Here is a 21,599-nt window from a genome sequence, read left to right as displayed (position 1 = left end):
CAGGATCATCCATAATAGTGCTGAGTAAACATGTTTTACAGTTGCGTCAGACTGTAAGGTACTATAAGTAATATAATTATAGGTAATATCATTCCAGGTAATATAATTATAGGTAATATCATTCCAGGTGATATCATTATAGGTAATATCATTCCAGGTGATATCATTATAGGTAATATCATTCCAGGTGATATCATTATAGGTAATATCATTCCAGGTAATATAATTATAGGTAATATCATTCCAGGTGATATCATTATAGGTAATATCATTCCAGGTGATATCATTATAGGTAATATCATTCCAGGTGATATCATTATAGGTAATATCATTCCAGGTGATATAATTATAGGTAATATCATTCCAGGTGATATCATTATAGGTAATATCATTCCAGGTAATATAATTATAGGTAATATCATTCCAGGTGATATCATTATAGGTAATATCATTCCAGGTGATATCATTATAGGTAATATCATTCCAGGTAATATAATTATAGGTAATATCATTCCAGGTGATATCATTATAGGTAATATCATTCCAGGTGATATCATTATAGGTAATATCATTCCAGGTGATATCATTATAGGTAATATCATTCCAGGTGATATAATTATAGGTAATATCATTCCAGGTGATATCATTATAGGTAATATCATTCCAGGTGATATAATTATAGGTAATATCATTCCAGGTGATATAATTATAGGTAATATCATTCCAGGTGATATCATTATAGGTAATATCATTCCAGGTGATATCATTATAGGTAATATCATTCCAGGTAATATAATTATAGGTAATATCATTCCAGGTGATATAATTATAGGTAATATCATTCCAGGTGATATCATTATAGGTAATATCATTCCAGTCTGGATTCCTATCCTATAGCATCTACAGTTGAAGTTGAAAGTTTACATACACTTAGGTTGGAGTCATTAAAACCTGTTTTTCAACCACTCCACACTCCGGTTCCGGTTGGAGCGAGCGGCCGCATCTACACTTCGGTCTGCAGGTAGTATAACTTTTTATAACTTTTCATTACATTTCGTTATAGTACAACGGTTTGATTTGTCTAATCTTAGCAATTTCTTCTTAGCCAGCTACATAGCCGTCCTTGTATCAACGACAATTGCATAATTATCGTATTTCGTCGTCCTAACGTATCTGCCCAGCAGCTAGCTAAGCAGCTAGCTAAGCAGCTAAGCAGCTAGCTAACATCCACTGTCCACTAGCACTGTAGTAACTATTACACTCAACTGAACGACTCGATTAGCGTAGTGTCAGCTAGCTACATAGTTGTCTTCGTATCCAAGATAATTGTGCAGTTTAGAGTGTGTAGACTTAGAGTGATTATCTTAATTTACCGAGGTTAGCTAGCCAGCTATTTGTCGTCCTTAACGTAGGAAATGCTGCTAGCTAGCTAGCCAACAGCTAGCCAACCTCTACCGAATTGAACTCCAACTACCCGGTCAACATTCCGCGTCGTTCCACAGGTAGTATCACATTTTCATTTCACTTCATTACAGTACAACGGTTTGATTTGTTTGATCGTAGCTAGCCAGCTACATAGCCGTCTTTGTATCTAAGACAATTGTGTAGTCTAGAGCGATTTTCTAGGTTAGCTTTCTAGGTTAGCTGGCCAGCTATTGTCGTTCTTCTACTGTTTGAATAGCAGCACCGTAGTAACTATTACAGTACAACGGTTTGTTTTGTTTGATCGTAGCTAGCTAGATACATAGCCGTCTTTGTATCTAAGACAATTGTGTAGCCTAGAGCGATTTTCTAGGTTAGCCAGCCAGCTATTGTCGTTCTTTTAAGTAACGGAACGCAATCAACCTTGCTAGCTAGCCAGCTAGCCCCCGAATAGCAGCACTGTAGAAACTATTACACTCGACGGAACGACTTGATTAGTGTAGTGTCAACATCGCAGCCACTACCAGCTAGCCTACTCCAGCAGTACTGTTTCATTTCAATCATTTTAGTCAATAAGATTCTTGCTACGTAAGCTTAACTTTCTGAACATTCGAGACGTGTAGTCCACTTGTCATTCCAATCTCCTTTGCATTAGCGTAGCCTCTTCTGTACCCTGTTAACTATGTGTCTATCTATCCCTGTTCTCTCCTCTCTGCACAGACCATACAAACGCTCCACACCGCGTGGCCGCGGCCACCCTAATCTGGTGGTCCCAGCGCGCACGACCCACGTGGAGTTCCTGGTCTCCGGTAGCCTCTGGAACTGCCGATCTGCGGCCAACAAGGCAGAGTTCATCTCAGCCTATGCCTCCCTCCAGTCCCTCGACTTCCTGGCACTGACGGAAACATGGATCACCACAGATAACACTGCTACTCCTACTGCTCTCTCTTCGTCCACCCACGTGTTCTCGCACACCCCGAGAGCTTCTGGTCAGCGGGGTGGTGGCACCGGGATCCTCATCTCTCCCAAGTGGTCATTCTCTCTCTCTCCCCTTACCCATCTATCTATCGCCTCCTTTGAATTCCATGCTGTCACAGTTACCAGCCCTTTCAAGCTTAACATTCTTATCATTTATCGCCCTCCAGGTTCCCTCGGAGAGTTCATCAATGAGCTTGATGCCTTGATAAGCTCCTTTCCTGAGGACGGCTCACCTCTCACAGTCCTGGGCGACTTTAACCTCCCCACGTCTACCTTTGACTCATTCCTCTCTGCCTCCTTCTTTCCACTCCTCTCCTCTTTTGACCTCACCCTCTCACCTTCCCCCTACTCACAAGGCAGGCAATACGCTCGACCTCATCTTTACTAGATGCTGTTCTTCCACTAACCTCACTGCAACTCCCCTCCAAGTCTCCGACCACTACCTTGTATCCTTTTCCCTCTCGCTCTCATCCAACACTTCCCACACTGCCCCTACTCGGATGGTATCGCGCCGTCCCAACCTTCGCTCTCTCTCCCCCGCTACTCTTTCCTCTTCCATCCTTTCATCTCTTCCCTCTGCTCATACCTTCTCCAACCTTTCTCCTGACTCTGCCTCCTCAACCCTCCTCTCTTCCCTTTCTGCATCCTTTGACTCTCTATGTCCCCTATCCTCCAGGCCGGCTCGGTCCTCCCCTCCCGCTCCGTGGCTCGATGACTCATTGCGAGCTCACAGAACAGAGCTCCGGGCAGCCGAGCGGAAATGGAGGAAAACCCGCCTCCCTGCGGACCTGGCATCCTTTCACTCCCTCCTCTCTACATTTTCCTCCTCTGTCTCTGCTGCTAAAGCCACTTTCTACCACTCTAAATTCCAAGCATCTGCCTCTAACCCTAGGAAGCTCTTTGCCACCTTCTCCTCCCTTCTGAATCCTCCTCCCCTCCCCCCTCCTCCCTCTCTGCAGATGACTTCGTCAACCATTTTGAAAAGAAGGTCGACGACATCCGATCCTCGTTTGCTAAGTCAAACGACACCGCTGGTTCTGCTCACACTGCCCTACCCTGTGCTCTGACCTCTTTCTCCCCTCTCTCTCCAGATGAAATCTCGCTTCTTGTGACGGCCGGCCGCCCAACAACCTGCCCGCTCGACCCTATCCCCTCCTCTCTCCTCCAGACCATTTCCGGGGACCTTCTCCCTTACCTCACCTCGCTCATCAACTCATCCCTGACCGCTGGCTACGTCCCTTCCGTCTTCAAGAGAGCGAGAGTTGCACCCCTTCTGAAGAAACCTACACTCGATCCCTCCGATGTCAACAACTACAGACCAGTATCCCTTCTTTCTTTTCTCTCCAAAACTCTTGAACGTGCCGTCCTTGGCCAGCTCTCCCTCTATCTCTCTCAGAATGACCTTCTTGATCCAAATCAGTCAGGTTTCAAGACTAGTCATTCAACTGAGACTGCTCTTCTCTGCATCACGGAGGCGCTCCGCACTGCTAAAGCTAACTCTCTCTCCTCTGCTCTCATCCTTCTAGACCTATCGGCTGCCTTCGATACTGTGAACCATCAGATCCTCCTCTCCACCCTCTCCGAGTTGGGCATCTCCGGCGCGGCCCACGCTTGGATTGCGTCCTACCTGACAGGTCGCTCCTACCAGGTGGCGTGGCGAGAATCTGTCTCCTCGCCACGCGCTCTCACCACTGGTGTCCCCCAGGGCTCTGTTCTAGGCCCTCTCCTATTCTCGCTATACACCAAGTCACTTGGCTCTGTCATAACCTCACATGGTCTCTCCTATCATTGCTATGCAGACGACACACAATTAATCTTCTCCTTTCCCCCTTCTGATGACCAGGTGGCGAATCGCATCTCTGCATGTCTGGCAGACATATCAGTGTGGATGACGGATCACCACCTCAAGCTGAACCTCGGCAAGACGGAGCTGCTCTTCCTCCCGGGAAGGACTGCCCGTTCCATGATCTCGCCATCACGGTTGACAACTCCATTGTGTCCTCCTCCCAGAGCGCTAAGAACCTTGGCGTGATCCTGGACAACACCCTGTCGTTCTCAACCAACATCATGGCGGTGGCCCGTTCCTGTAGGTTCATGCTCTACAACATCCGCAGAGTACGACCCTGCCTCACCCAGGAAGCGGCGCAGGTCCTAATCCAGGCACTTGTCATCTCCCGTCTGGATTACTGCAACTCGCTGTTGGCTGGGCTCCCTGCCTGTGCCATTAAACCCCTACAACTCATCCAGAACGCCGCAGCCCGTCTGGTGTTCAACCTTCCCAAGTTCTCTCACGTCACCCCGCTCCTCCGCTCTCTCCACTGGCTTCCAGTTGAAGCTCGCATCCGCTACAAGACCATGGTGCTTGCCTACGGAGCTGTGAGGGGAACGGCACCGCAGTACCTCCAGGCTCTGATCAGGCCCTACACCCAAGCAAGGGCACTGCGTTCATCCTCCTCTGGCCTGCTCGCCTCCCTACCTTTGAGGAAGTACAGTTCCCGCTCAGCCCAGTCAAAACTGTTCGCTGCTCTGGCCCCCAATGGTGGAACAAACTCCCTCACGACGCCAGGACAGCGGAGTCAATCACCACCTTCCGGAGACACCTGAAACCCCACCTCTTCAAGGAATACCTAGGATAGGATAAGTAATCCTTTCTCCCCCCCCCCCCCCTTAATGACTTAGATGCACTATTGTAAAGTGGCTGTTCCACTGGATGTCAGAAGGTGAATTCACCAATTTGTAAGTCGCTCTGGATAAGAGCGTCTGCTAAATGACTTAAATGTAAATGTAAATGTTGTTAACAAACTTTTCATGTCAGTCAGGACATCTACTTTGTGCATGACACAAGTCTTTTTTCCAACAATTGTTTACAGACAGATTATTTCACTTATAATTCACTGTATCACAATTCTAGTGGGTCAGAAGTTTACATACACTATGTTGACTGTGCCTTTAAACAGCTTGGAAAATTCCAGAAAATTATGTCATAGCTTTAGAAGCTTCTGATAGGCTAATTGACATCATTTGAGTCAATTGGAGGTGTACCTGTGGATATATTTCAAGGCCTACCTTCAAACTCAGTGCCTCTGCTTGACATCATGGGAAAATCTAAATAAATCAACCAAGACTTCCACAAGTCTGGTTCGTCCTTGGGAGCAATTTCCAAACGCCTGAAGGTACCACGTTCATCTGTACAAACAGTAGTACGCAAGTATAAACACCATAGGACCACGCAGCCATCATACCGCTCAGGAAGGAGACGCGTTCTGTCTCCTAGAGCTGAGGAGCGAAAAGTCCAAATCAATCCCAGAACAACAGCAAAGGACCTTGAGAAATGGGTACAGCAGTATCTATATCCACAGTAAAACGAGTCCTAGATTGACATAACCTGAAAGGCCGCTCAGCAAGGAAGAAGCCACCGCTCTAAAACCGACATAATAAAGCCAGACTACGGTTTGCAACTGCACATGGGGACAAAGATCTTACTTTTTGGTCTGATGAAACAAAAATAGAACTGTTTGGACATAATGACCATCTTTATGTTTTGGGGGGAAAAGGGAGAGGCTTGCAAGCCAAAGAACAACATCCCAACCGTGAAGCACGGGGGTGGCAGCATCATGTTGTGGGGATGCATTGCTGCAGGAAGGATTGGTGCCCTTCTCAAAATAGATGGCATCATGAGGCTGGAAAAGTATGTGGATATATTTAAGAAACATCTCAAGACATCAGTCAGGAAGTTAAAGCTTGGTCGCAAATGGGTCTTCCAAATGGACAATGACCCCAAGCATACTTCCAAAGTTGTGGCAAAATGGCTTAATTAAGGACAACAAAGTCAAGGTATTGGAGTGGCCATCACAAAGCCCTGACCTCAATCCCATAGACAATTTGTGGGCAGAACTGAGCAAGGAGGCCTACAAACCTGACTCAGTTACACCAGCTCTGTTAGGAGGAATGGGACAAAATTCACCCAACTTATTGTGGGAAGCTTGTGGAAGGCTCCCCGAAACATTTGACCCAAGTTAAACAATTTAAAGGCAATGCTACCAAATGGTAATTGAGTGTATGTAAACTTCTGACCCACTGGGAAAGAAATAAAAGCTGAAATAAATAATTCTCTCTACTATTATTCTGACATTTCACATTCTTAAAATAAAGTGGTGAATATAACTGACCTAAAACAGGGATTTTTTTACTAGGATTAAATGTCAGGAATTGTGAAAAACAGTTTAAATGTATTTGGCTAAGGTGTATGTAAACTTCCGACTTCAACTGTATATTCACGAATAACAATTATACATCACGCTATTGAGTCATATGAAAAACCTGTCTGAGACTAACACATGCTGTTACATACACAGTGCTATTCATGTTTGGAGTGAAACTGATGATGTGCAGTGCTTGATTTGTGCCGGAACTGTCCGGAGCGCCATCCCGGCACTTCTAATTTTTTGGGGAATTGCGAACTGGCTCCTCTATTAAAACAAAGTAGCCTATCGCCGGCCCAGTTTGACACGCATACACGGTTGATCAAAGCGGCATAAGGGATGGATCTGCGTTGAATAGCAATTGAGAGTGGGCATTCATTTCCTGATTCTGTTTTGTTCAAGTTTATTTACCGCTAGTCTGTGAATCTGTGCGTGACCCTAAACTGTTCGAGATTGCGAAGATTGAAAATGCACCAGTTTTAATGAGTTCCAAATTGTCAAATTAGGGTTTGTAGTCATGGAAATGAGTTTTAATACGTTTTGTTAATATAATTCATGAAGGCACACTTTTAAATATTATAAATCACTTAAATATATACATATCAGCCATTATCGCATACGTGTTATTGCGCGTCTGTGTGCTGCGTGTGTGACGTTCCCAGATGACAGAGCAGCAACATTTCAGCAGCAGGTTTGAAATAATGACAGATAAAATTACTAACTAGATGGCCAATTCAAAACATAACTTGCAGCAGTTATCTTGCTACTTAATAACTATAGCTAACTAAGCATTAATATCGTTGTCGCGTTTCCACCGGCACTGTAGAGCCTAAATAAATCTTCAGCGTTAGAAGGCTGGATAGAGTCCCCTCTATTAAACTGTAGCCATGTAATTGCGACAACGGTAAAATATTCAAAGAATAGTAATTGGCTTGTGTGCATAGATCTCCCCTGAAACATGACTATTTGAGCCTTATATATAAACATGTCTAGTTAGGTGCCTTGCTTTGCAGTAGCCTACTTTATCCATTTGATCCCTGACGTATTGAATGGGGGAATAATTATATAAAGACAAAGGTATTTGGTTGTAATGTTGGAATATTTTATATCAAGGGCGGCCAACCATTCTCCAGGACAGCTACTGGGCGTGAAGGCCTCATTGTAGCCTAAACATCAGCTCCTCAACAGGACCTTGATAGGCAGACTTGTGTGTTTCAGGGCTGAATCAAAAGGCCAAGCCTGCACACCCAGAAGCTCTCTAGATAGAGGGTTGACAACATGTGACTAACAGTGCACTTCTACTTTGTGTGTGTGTGTGTGTGGGGGGGGGGGGGTTCAAGGGCACACCAGGAGATATCAGGCCTACATGGGATCAGACACAGTAGCCTTCCAGTCTCAATAATGCTTATTTGTTTCATATAGGCTATAATAATAGTCATGAAAATGTGGTTAAAAGTCATGGAGAAGTAACAAGGAGTGTATATGACCTCTTCACAGTGAGTAATCACTGGTCTCTGTAGCATAATGTCATTGGTACATTTCGGGGGTAAAGAGTCTAATGGACCGACTTGGAAAACTTCATCTGCTGCACCTCTTTCACCCCAAGCCACTGTTTATTGGTACACATCTACCACCCGAAACACAAAGCTAAGAGTGTTCCTCTTGCTGGGACAATACCAGACTGTCTGTGATTACACCATATTCCTTTCACTGCACATGGTGGCATTTACTGGGCATGCTCTGAACACATGATGAGGCCCGAGCACATGTAAGCTAGACAGGAAGTGTTTTTCCCTGTTTGCTCACATAACCATGGAAACCTGCGGTCTGTGACGGATTTAGCCTGAGTGACTAACTGAGTGTGTGTGTGTGTGTGTGTGTGTGTGTGTGTGTGTGTGTGTGTGTGTGTGTGTGTGTGTGTGTGTGTGTGTTTGAGAGAATGTGAGTGCAAGAGTGAATGGGTGCATTCATGAGAGAGTATGATTATGACTGGGTGAATGGGTGCATTCATGAGAGAATGTGATTATGACTGGGTGAGTGGGTGCATTCATGAGAGAATGTGATTATGACTGGGTGAATGGGTGCATTCATGAGAGAATGTGATTATGACTGGGTGAATGGGTGCATTCATGAGAGAATGTGATTATGACTGGGTGAGTGGGTGCATTCATGAGAGAATGTGATTATGACTGGGTGAATGGGTGCATTCATGAGAGAATGTGATTATGACTGGGTGAATGGGTGCATTCATGAGAGAATGTGATTATGACTGGGTGAATGGGTGCATTCATGAGAGAATGTGATTATGACTGGGTGAATGGGTGCATTCATGAGAGAATGTGATTATGACTGGGTGAATGGGTGCATTCATGAGAGAATGTGATTATGACTGGGTGAATGGGTGCATTCATGAGAGAATGTGATTATGACTGGGTGAATGGGTGCATTCATGAGAGAATGTGATTATGACTGGGTGAGTGGGTGCATTCATGAGAGAATGTGATTATGACTGGGTGAGTGGGTGCATTCATGAGAGAATGTGATTATGACTGGGTGAATGGGTGCATTCATGAGAGAATGTGATTATGACTGGGTGAATGGGTGCATTCATGAGAGAATGTGATTATGACTGGGTGAATGGGTGCATTCATGAGAGAATGTGATTATGACTGGGTGAATGGGTGCATTCATGAGAGAATGTGATTATGACTGGGTGAGTGGGTGCATTCATGAGAGAATGTGATTATGACTGGGTGAGTGGGTGCATTCATGAGAGAATGTGATTATGACTGGGTGAATGGGTGCATTCATGAGAGAATGTGATTATGACTGGGTGAATGGGTGCATTCATGAGAGAATGTGATTATGACTGGGTGAATGGGTGCATTCATGAGAGAATGTGATTATGACTGGGTGAATGGGTGCATTCATGAGAGAATGTGATTATGACTGGGTGAGTGGGTGCATTCATGAGAGAATGTGATTATGACTGGGTGAGTGGGTGCATTCATGAGAGAATGTGATTATGACTGGGTGAGTGGGTGCATTCATGAGAGAATGTGATTATGACTGGGTGAATGGGTGCATTCATGAGAGAATGTGATTATGACTGGGTGAATGGGTGCATTCATGAGAGAATGTGATTATGACTGGGTGAATGGGTGCATTCATGAGAGAATGTGATTATGACTGGGTGAATGGGTTGTTTGCAGCCTACAGTATGCTAATTAGCTGTCTGATGAGTGTGTAATAGTGAATATGTGTTTTATATGTTTCGTAAACTTCCACACACACCTAGAGCTATTGGTAACCATAGTAACCAGGTAGGTTAGAGTCATAATCACTGGAACAAAAAAATGGCTGTAGTTTTAGTCAACAGCAGCACTGTGACTCATCTGCAGTCTACTAGCCAGGACTGCTACTCTAAAATCACAGGACATCTTTGTCATATCTGATTAAGTCTGCAGTAACCTGTCGTCTGAGGTATGTTGCTATGTCAGAGCGAGAGCCTACCTGTATTGGTGCAGTTACACACCCTGACCTGAGGCCAAGTAGAGGTTACACAACACACATATAACACCTTCAGAACAGGAGAACACAGAGAGAGGAGATAACACATTCAGATCAGTAGAACACAGAGAGTGAGTGAGAGAGAGAGAGAGAGAGAGAACACCTTCAGATCAGTAGAACACAGAGAGAGAGAATACCTTCAGATCAGTAGAACACACAGAGAGAGAATACCTTCAGATCAGTAGAACACAGAGAGAGAACACCTTCAGATCAGTAGAACACAGAGAGAGAGAATACCTTCAGATCAGTAGAACACACAGAGAGAGAGAACACATTGGAACATTAGAACACAGAGAGGGAGAGAGAGAGAACACATTCAGATCAGTAGAACACAGAGAGAGAACACCTTCAGATCAGTAGAACACAGAGAGAGAGAACACATTCAGATCAGTAGAACACAGAGAAAGAACAGCTTCAGATCAGTAGAACACAGAGAGAGAGAACACCTTCAGATTAGTAGAACACAGAGAGAGAGAGAGAGAGAGAGAGAGAGAGAGAACACCTTCAGATCAGTAAAACACAGAGAGAGAGAACACCTTCAGATCAGTAGAACACACAGAGAGAGAACACATTGGAACATTAGAACACAGAGAGGGAGAGAGAGAGAACACATTCAGATCAGTAGAACACAGAGAGAGAACACCTTCAGATCAGTAGAACACAGAGAGGGAGAGAGAGATAACACCTTCAGATCAGTAGAACACAGAGAGAGATAACACCTTCAGATCAGTAAAACACAGAGAGAGAGAACACCTTCAGATCAGTAGAACACACAGAGAGAGAACACATTGGAACATTAGAACACAGAGGGAGAGAGAGAGAACACATTCAGATCAGTAGAACACAGAGAAAGAACAGCTTCAGATCAGTAGAACACAGAGAGAGAGAACACCTTCAGATCAGTAGAACACAGAGAGAGAGAACACCTTCAGATCAGTAGAACACAGAGAGAGAGAACACCTTCAGTTCAGTAGAACACAGAGAGAGATATAACACATTCAGATCAGTAGAACCCAGAGAGAGAGAACACATTCAGTTCAGTAGAACACAGAGAGAGAGAGAGAGAGAGAGAGAGAGAGAGAGAGAGAGAGAATGAGAACACCTTCAGATCAGTAGAACACAGAGAGAACACATTCAGATCAGTAGAACACAGAGACAGATAACACCTTCAGATCAGTAGAACACAGAGTGAACACATTCAGATAGGGATAGGGTTCGGCCAATCAGACGCTGTTTTACTAGCTTTGAGGGAACAAAGGGCACACTGATTGGTGACGACATCCAGTGATTACAGTTTGGGACGACTATTTGTTTGATTTGTTGTGGCAACAACAACTTTGTCTTGACCCCTGGTCGTGAAACAGGACCAATGAAAGTTGTTCTGCTTTGGTTCTGCCTTGTGTACGTGTGTGTGTACGTGTGTGTGTGTGTGTGTGTGTGTGTGTGTGTGTGTGTGTGTGTGTGTGTGTGTGTGTGTGTGTGTGTGTGTGTGTGTGTGTGTGTGTGTGTGTGTGTGTGTGTGTGTGTGTGTGTGTGTGTGTGTGTGTGTGTGTGTGTGTGTGTGTGTGTGTGTGTGTGTGTGTGTGTCTCAGCAAAGGGACAGAGGGAAGGACTGTTTACAAGGCAGTAAACAGACAGGGTTTCATAAACCACTTAAGCAGGATGTTATAAGCAGACACCCAAACTTCCACTCCAGGCTATAATGTTTAATCAATGTTCTGACTGCTCTTTCTCTACATTCCTTTGTGAACGCTGAGAGAGAGGGGGACAGAGAAATAGATAGAGAGAGGGGGAGGGAATGACAGAGGGACCAAGAGAGAGAGGGAAAGAGAGAGTGAAAGGGAGTGAGGTAGAGAGACAGAACCGAGAGGAAGAGGGAACATCTGTCTCTGTCTCAACAGTATTCACACCCCTTGACTTATTCCATATTTTGTTGTGTTACAGCCTGAATTCAAGATAGAATAAATCTATTTCAGAAAATCACCCATCTACACACAATACCCCATAATGACAAAGTGAAACCATGTTTTTAGAAATGTTAGCAAATGTATTGAAAATGAAATACAGAAATATCTAATTTACATAAGCATTCACACTCCTGAGTCAATACATGTTAATATATAATAATATATCCCATTTAGCAGACGCTTTTGTCCAAAGCGACTTACAAGTCGGCTGGGGCCACTACTTTTACATATGGGTGGCCCTAGCGGGAATCGAACCCACGACGCTTGGCGTTGCAAGCGCCATGCTCTACCGACTGAGCCACACAGGTGTTAGAATCACCTTTGACAGTGATTACAGCTGTGAGTCTTTCTGGGTAAGTCTCTAAGAGTGATTACAGCTGTGAGTCTTTCTGGGTAAGTCTCTACACCTGGATTATACCACTATTTTACCATTATTTTACCATTATTCTTTTTAAATTCTTCAAGCTCTGTCAAATTGGTTGTTGATCATTGGAAGACAGCCATTTTCAAGACTTGCCATAGATTGAAGTCATACTAGGCCACTCAGGAACATTCACTGTCTTCTTAGTACATAACGCCAGTGTAGATGTGGCCTTGTGTTTTAGGTTATTGTCCTGCTGAAAGGTGAATTCACCTCCCAGTGTCTGGTGGAAAGCAGACTGAACCAGGTTTTCCTCTAGGATTTTTGCCTGTGCTTAGATCCATTCTGTTAATTTATCCTGAAAAACTCCCCAGTCCTTAATAATTACAATAATACCCATAACATGATGCAGCCACCCCTCTGCTTGAAAATATTAAGAGTGGTAATCAGTAATGTGTGTTGGATTTGCTCCAAACATAATTGTTTTGCCACATAGTTAGAAGTATTTCTTTAGTGCCTCTTGTTGCAAACAGGATGCATGTTTTGGAATATCTTTATTCTGTACAGGCTTCCTTCTTTACTCCACTCAGTATTGTGGAGTAACTACAATGTTGTTGATCCATCCGCAGTTCTCCTATCACAGCCATTAAACTGTGTAACTGTTTTAAAGTCACCTTTGACCTCATGGTGAAATCCCTGAGCAGTTTCCTCCCTATCCTGCAACTGAGTTAGGAAGGACACCTGTATCTTTGTAGTGACTGGGTGTATTGATACACCATCCAGAGCTAAATTAATAACTTCACTATGCTCAAAGGGGTATTCAATGTCTTCCTTTTTTACCCATCTACCAATAGGTGCCCTTCTTTGTGAAACATTAGAAAACCTCCCTGGTCTTTGTGGTTGAATCATTGCTTCGACTGAGGGACCTTACAGAGGGTACAAAGATGAGGTAGTCATTCAACAATCATGTTAAACAATTATTGCACACAGAGTGAGTCCATGCAACTTATTATGTAACTTGTTGACTTGTTAAGCACATTGTTACTCCTGAACTTGTTTAGTCTTGCCATTACAAAGAAGTTGAATACTTATTGACTCAAGACATTTCAGATTTCATCTTTAATTAATTTGTAAAAATGTAGAAAAACTCAATTCCACTTTGACATTATGGGGTATTGTGTGTTGGCCAGTGACCAAAAACCTCTATTTAATCCATTGTGAAATTCAGTCTGTAGCACAACAACGTGGAAAAAAGTCAAGGGGTGTGAATACTTTCTGAAAGCTCTGTAGAAACACCTCATACACACACACACACACACACACACACACACACACACACACACACACACACACACACACACACACACACACACACACACACACACACACACACACACACACACACACACACACACACACACACCTCATTAAACAAACACACACACCTTATTAAACAAACACACAGATTGATCCAGCATACCGATCCAGCTTTACAATTGTTCATCTAAATAGACTAGAGAGAGAGAGAGAGAGAGAGAGAGAGAGAGAGAGAGAGAGAGAGAGAGAGACCGTGAGACAGAGAGAGAGACCGCGAGACAGACCGAGAGAGAGACCGTGAGACAGACCGAGAGACAGACCGAGAGAGAGAGAGAGAGAGAGAGAGAGAGAGAGAGAGAGAGAGAGACAGTGAGTGAGACAGAGAGAGATAAATAGAGAGAGAGACAGTGAGTGAGACAGAGATAGATAAATAGAAAGAGAGACAGTGAGTGAGACAGAGAGAGATAGCGAGAGAGAGGAGAGAACTGCAGAGGGAGAGAAGGAGGGAGAGAGAGATAAATAGAGAGAGAGACAGTGAGTGAGACAGAGAGAGATAGCGAGAGAGAGGAGAGAACTGCAGAGGGAGAGAAGGAGGGAGAGAGATAAATAGAGAGAGAGACAGTGAGTGAGACAGAGAGAGATAGCGAGAGAGAGAGGAGAGAACTGCAGAGGGAGAGAAGGAGGGAGAGAGAGATAAATAGAGAGAGAGGAGAGAACTGCAGAGGGAGAGAAGGAGGGAGAGAGAGATAAATAGAGAGAGAGGAGAGAACTGCAGAGGGAGAGAAGGAGGGAGAGAGAGATAAATAGAGAGAGAGGAGAGAACTGCAGAGGGAGAGAAGGAGGGAGAGAGAGATAAATAGAGAGAGAGGAGAGAACTGCAGAGGGAGAGAAGGAGGGAGAGAGAGATAAATAGAGAGAGAGGAGAGAACTGCAGAGGGAGAGAAGGAGGGAGAGAGAGATAAATAGAGAGAGAGAGTGGCAAGAGAAATAATAGGTTTCAAAAGGGTTTAAACAGGTTTGAGTAACGGTATCTGTAGCTAATGCTCATGTCAGTAACAACTAGAGGTCGACCGATTAATCGGAATGGCCGATTAACTGGGGCCGATTTCAAGTTTTGATAACAATCGGAAATCGATTACACCTTTGTTTAATCTTTATTTAACTAGGCACGTCAGTTAAGAACACATTCTTATTTTCAATGACGGCCTAGGAACGGTGGGTTAAGTGCCTCCTTCAGGGGCAGGACGACAGATTTTCACCTTGTCAGCTCGGGGGATCCAATCTTGCAACCTTATAGTTAACTAGTCCAACGACATGCCTCTTGTTGTACTCCACGAGGAGCCTGCCTGTTACGCGAATGCAGTAAGCCAAGGTAAGTTGCTAGCTAGCATTAAACTTATCTTATAAAAAACAATCAATCATAATCACTAGTTGATGGTTGATGATATTACTAGATATTATCTAGCGTGTCCTGCGTTGCATATAATCTGACTGAGCATACAAGTATTTAAGTATCTGACTGAGCGGTGGTAGGCAGAAGCAGGCGCGTAAACATTCATTCAAACAGCACTTTCGTGCGTTTTGCCAGCAACTCTTCGTTGTGCGTCAAGCATTGCGCTGTTAATGACTTCAAGCCTATTAACTCCCGAGATGAGGATGGTATAACCGAAGTGAAATGGCTGGCTAGTTAGCGCGCGCTAATAGCGTTTCAAATGTCACTCGCTCTGAGCCTGTGGTTGTTTCCCTTGCTCTGCATGGGTAACGCTGCTTCGAGGGTGGCTGTTGTCGTTGTGTTTCTGGTTCGAGCCCAGGGATGGAAGCTATACTGTTACACTGGCAATACTAAAGTGCCTATAAGAACATCCAATAGTCAAAGGTTAATGAAATACAAATGGTATAGAGGGAAATAGTCCTATAATTCCTATAATAACTACAACCTAAAACTTATAACCTGGGAATATTGAAGACTCATGTTAAAAGGAACCACCAGCTTTCATATGTTCTCGATGTTCTGAGCAAAGAACTTAAATGTTAGCTTTCTTACATGGCACATATTGCACTTTTACTTTCGTCTCCAACACTTTGTTTTTGCATTATTTAAACCAAATTTAACATGTTTCATTATTTATGTGTGGCTAAATTGATTTTATTGATGTGTTATATTAAAATAAGTGTTCATTCAGTATTGTTGTAAAAGTCATTATCACAAATACATTTTTTTTTTTTTAATCGACCGATTAATCGTTATAGGCGTTGAAAAATCATATTCGGTCGACCTCTAGTAACAACCTCATAATTAAACATTACCTGTCCTTCTCTATTATCATCAGTGGGCAGATCTGAAAGTCCATTCTGTTCACATCAGAAATGACACCATATTCTATTCTGTTCACATCAGAAATGACACCCTATTCTATTCTGTTCACATCAGAAATGACACCATATTCTATTCTGTTCACATCAGAAATGACACCCTATTCTATTCTGTTCACATCAGAAATGACACCCTATACTATTCTGTTCACATCAGAAATGACACCATATTCTATTCTGTTCACATCAGAAATGACACCCTATTCTATTCTGTTCACATCTGAAATGACACCCTGTTCCCAACATAATTCACATCGGGTTCTGTCCAAAAGTAGTGCACTGTTCTAACTAAAGAACATCTATCTGTCCTATATCATCACTGTTCTAACTGAAGAACATCTATCTGTCCTATATCATCACGTTTCTAACTGAAACACCTCTCTACCTGTCGTATATCATCACTGTTCTAACTGAAGAACCTCTACCTGTCCTATATCATCACTGATCTTACTAAAGAGCCTCTGCCTGTCCTATATCATCACTGTTCTAACTGAATGACCTCTACCTGTCCTATATCATCACTGTTCTAACTGAATGACCTCTACCTGTCCTATATCATCACTGTTCTAACTGAAGAACCTCTACTTGTCCTATATCATCACTGTTCTAACTGAAGAGCCTCTGCCTGTCCTATATCATCACTGTTCTAACTGAAGAGCCTCTGCCTGTCCTATATCATCACTATTCTAACTAAAGAACCTCTACTTGTCCTATATCATCACTGTTCTAACTGAAGAGCCTCTGCCTGTCCTATATCATCACTGATCTAAAGAGCCTCTGCCTGTCATATATCATCACTGTTCTAACTGAAGAACATCTACCTGTCCTATATCATCACTGTTCTAACTGAAGAACATCTACCTGTCCTATATCATCACTGTTCTAACTGAAGAACATCTACCTGTCCTATATCATTACTGTTCTAACTGAAGAACATCTATCTGTCCTATATCATCACAGCCTGACTGAAAAGACAGCAGCACCACATACAATGACATTCAGATACAAACACACACACACCCTGCCTGGAATTAATTATTGTAAGCAATAACACGCACACACACGCACACACGCACACACGCACACACACACACACACACACACACACACACACACACACACACACACACACACACACACACACACACACACACACACACACACACACACACACACACATATATGCCGTTTAGCAGACACTGTTATCCAAAGCGACTTACAGTCATGTGTGCATATATTTTATGTATGTGTGGCCGGGAATCAAACCCACAATCCTGGCAATGCTACCAGCTGTGCCATACGGGATCACACTGAGCCATACAGAACAACACTGAGCCATACACTGAGCCATACAGGATAACACTGAGCCATACAGAACCGCACTGAGCCATACAGAACCACACTGAGCCATACAGAACCACACTGAGCCATACAGAACCACACTGAGCCATACAGAATCACACTGAGCCATACAGAACCGCACTGAGCCATACAGAACCACACTGAGCCATACAGAACCACACTGAGCCATACAGAACCACACTGAGCCATACAGAATCACACTGAGCCATACAGAACAACACTGAGCCATACAGAACCACACTGAGCCATACAGAACCACACTGAGCCATACAGAACCACACTGAGCCATACAGGACCACACTGAGCCATACAGGACCACACTGAGCCATACAGAACCACACTGAGCCCATACAGGACCACACTGAGCCATACAGGATCACACTGAGCCATACAGGACCACACTGAGCCATACAGGACCACACTGAGCCATACAGAACCACACTGAGCCATACAGGACCACACTGAGCCATACAGAACCACACTGAGCCCATACAGGACCACAATGAGCCATACAGAACCACACTGAGCAATACAGAACCACACTGAGCCATACAGGACAGCAGATAGACAATGCAAACATAAAGGGTGCAGCCTTGACAGCATATATTGCTTAACAGGAGGAACACACACACACACACACACACACACACACACACACACACACACACACACACACACACACACACACACACACACACACACACACAGCATGAAGGCAGCACAGCTTCTTTTCACCTGGTCACATATAGCTGTTCCGCCGATTCTGTTAAAAACATTTCTAAAACGGAAGCAAACGGAACGGGGATAGACTGAACACCGAAATGACTGCGTTAAAATGTTAACAGTAGGCCAAAAGCCTATTTCAATCATACTGAAATACATTTCATGGTCAATCAATTGAGTTATATTTTGCTACTTGTAGGCTACTGTCTGTAATTTGTCTCAATGTATTGTATGATGTGTAGACGGTGTGCCAAATTGTTGATTTAGTGCATTTTCATTGGATAAGCATTATAATAATCCATCTCAATATAAAACAGATTGAAGGTTATACAGAGCATTCAGAACACTATTGTGTTTAAGTTACAGCCTTATTCGAAAATTTATTAAGATTGTTTTTCCCCCCACGTCAATCTACACACAGAAGCCCATAATAACAAGGCAAAAACAGGTTTTTCGAAATGTTTTTTAAATGTATTAAAAAACAAAAACTGATATTACATTTACATAAGTATTCAGACCATTTACTCAGAACTTTGTTGAAGCACCTTTTGGCAGCGATTACAGCCTCGAGACTTCTTGGGTATGACGCTACAAGCTTGGCACACCTGTATTTGGGGAGTTTCTCCCACTCTTCTCTGCAGATCCTCTCAAGTTCTGACAGGTTGGATGGGGAGTGTTGCTGCATAGCTATTTTCAGGTCTCTCCAGAGATGTTAGATCGGGTTCAAGTCCGGGCTCTGGCTGGGCCACTCAAGGACATTCAGAGACGTGTCCCAAAGCCACTCCTGTGTTGTCTTGGCTGGGTGCTTTGGGTCGTTGTCCTGTTGGAAGGTGAACCCTTGCCCCAGTCAGGGGTCCTGAGAGCTCTGGAGCAGGTTTTCATCAAGGGTCTCTGTACTTTGCTCCGTTCATCTTTCCCTTGATCTTGTCTAGTCTCCCAGTCCCTGCTGATGAAAAACATTCCCACAGCATGATGCTGCCACCACTATGCTTCAGTGTAGGGATGGTGCCAGGTTTCCTCCAGATGTGACGCTTGGCAATCAGGCCAAAGAGTGCAATCTTTGTTTCACTAAACTAAACACTAAACTAAACACAGACCCACAGAGAGAGATGAAACTCAGAATACATAGAACCATCTACTGTATATGCGCTATTCCACTATTTTGGAATATAAAGACTGAAAACTAAGATATGAACCAAGGTTGGTCATTGAGTTTACAAGTGTGTCGTTTTTACACATGTCAATCTTTATGTTGTATGCTACGGACATTAGGATTTCGAGGCTAAAGCAGACTGAATGAGTTATTATGGACACATATTGTAGCAGTCTACTGGAACAAGGCTTGAACCAGAAACTCTATGCTTGTGGGGCAAGTACAGTACACTACCACCTGTGCCATAAAAGGCCCAGCCCTTTGACAGAAGCTGAGGCAGCTGTAAACAGACACATACCAAACAGGCTCCGAGACAGTTTCTATCTACAAGCCATCAGACTGCTGAACACTTGAACTTGACTTGACCACCTGCACTGACTCTCTGCACCGTAGCACACACACAGCCACACAGTCACACACCCACACTGACACACACACTCTTGCTACATGCACATCACTACTGCTACCAGACTCTTATAATTGTTGCTAAATACGGCACAATTGAAACACTTACCCCCCCCCCTCCCTCACATCCCCCCTTCCCCAAAACACATGTAAATATTGGACTATAGATTGTGTCTATTTATTATATTCTACTGAGACGTTTACTTGGCGTATTCTTAGATGTCATTTTCTTCTCATTGTCGAAAATGAACCTGAAAGTAAGCATTTCGTTTGGATGGTGTACACCAATGTCTGTCCTGTACATGTGACTAATACAACTTGAAACACACACACACACACACACACACACACCTAAGCCTATTATCTGAAGGACTCCATACACACTATCTAGACATGGACCAAAGTCTCAGGTAGATACAGAGCAGGACATCTGTACTCAGCAGGTAGCCTAGTGGTTAGAGCGTTGGACTTGTAACCCAAAGGTTGCTAGATCGAATCCCAGAGCTGACAAAGTACAAATGCGTCGTTCTTCCCCTGTTCCTAGACCGTCATTGAAAATAAGATTTTTTTTCTTAACCGACTTACCGAGTTAAATAAAAACTCTGCACACACTCACCTTCTGTATGGTAATTTACAACACAAAGGAATTTACTTTAGTCCAACTGTACATTAGGCCTATTAGATAACAAGACTGACAGGCGGGGTGTTTAACATACCGTCCTGTCTATGCATATAAGTTAGGCTATAACAGAGGGCTTTTATAATACGGTAGTTTCTTCGAGTCCAAATGGATTCATACTAATTCATTGATGACTGACACGCAAGTCTAGCAGAGTTTCTATTGGTTGGCAACTTTCAATGAAACCTTGCCGTTATTACAGAGTTATTACATTATTAGCCTAATAAAACTACGACGAGATGGATACTGTCGCCTACAGAGCTACAACAACAAAAAATGTTACAGCTTCTACAGTATCAAAGTGTTATTTCATTGTCTTGCCATAGACACAGGCATATATTGAGTTACATAGGCCTAGAGATTATTGCAATAGGCTAATTTACAGAAGACACGGAGATCACCCGGATAGATTGACCTGTTTCAGAGCGAGTTGTTATTGACATAATAATACAGGCTCTTACCCTCCAGTGGGCAACAACTTGTAGGCTACTTTTTCTTGGCTACTTTGTCTCCCTGGCTTGAATCGCTATATATCGCCGTATATCCCTCCCGTGATACTTCCACTGGTGTTCACCGGCTCGTCAGTACTTGTCTACGGTGTACATTCCGGTTTCCCGGTGGGACTCCACCTTATCCGCCCAAAACGCCCCGGAGCTCCACACTACAGGCCCGACCTGTCTACCTCAGTCTGATCCTACCGCTCCGCGCGTCCGCTTCCACTCCGCGGAGAAATAAGCAGGAAGAAGTTGAGTAACCGGGCTTTCCTCTCTTTAACTCCTCCCATTCTCACTGCTGGAACGCTGACAGTTGAAACTATTGGAAGTTGACACTAGTGACGTTTTTCAAAAATATTACCTTGGGATAATTTGACAATATTGGCATAAATTGGATGGGCAGGTAAAGTACAGCCAGAGTGTCAGAGAGTGTGTGTGTGTGTGTGTGTGTGTGTGTGTGTGTGTGTGTGTGTGTGTGTGTGTGTGTGTGTGTGTGTGTGTGTGTGTGTGTGTGTGTGTGTGTGTGTGTGTGTGTGTGTGTGTGTGTGTGTGTGTGTGTGTGTGTGTGTGTGTGTGTGTGTGTGTGTGTGTGT

General features: G+C 43.7%; 1 protein-coding gene across 1 annotated transcript in view; it reads right to left on the bottom strand.

Moving 5' to 3' along the window:
- The window catches only part of LOC135549550 (protein FAM83H-like), a 52,879-nt gene extending 31,641 nt beyond the window's left edge, over window positions 1-21,238 (bottom strand). The window contains 1 exon segment of the mRNA XM_064979614.1: window positions 20,974-21,238. The gene's annotated coding sequence lies outside the window, so the exon portion shown is untranslated.
- Window positions 21,239-21,599: the final 361 nt, after the last annotated feature.

Source organism: Oncorhynchus masou, chromosome 12 (genome assembly GCF_036934945.1).
Source record: "Oncorhynchus masou masou isolate Uvic2021 chromosome 12, UVic_Omas_1.1, whole genome shotgun sequence".
NCBI classification, from domain to species: domain Eukaryota; kingdom Metazoa; phylum Chordata; class Actinopteri; order Salmoniformes; family Salmonidae; genus Oncorhynchus; species Oncorhynchus masou.
This window is presented reverse-complemented; position numbering and strand designations above follow the sequence as displayed.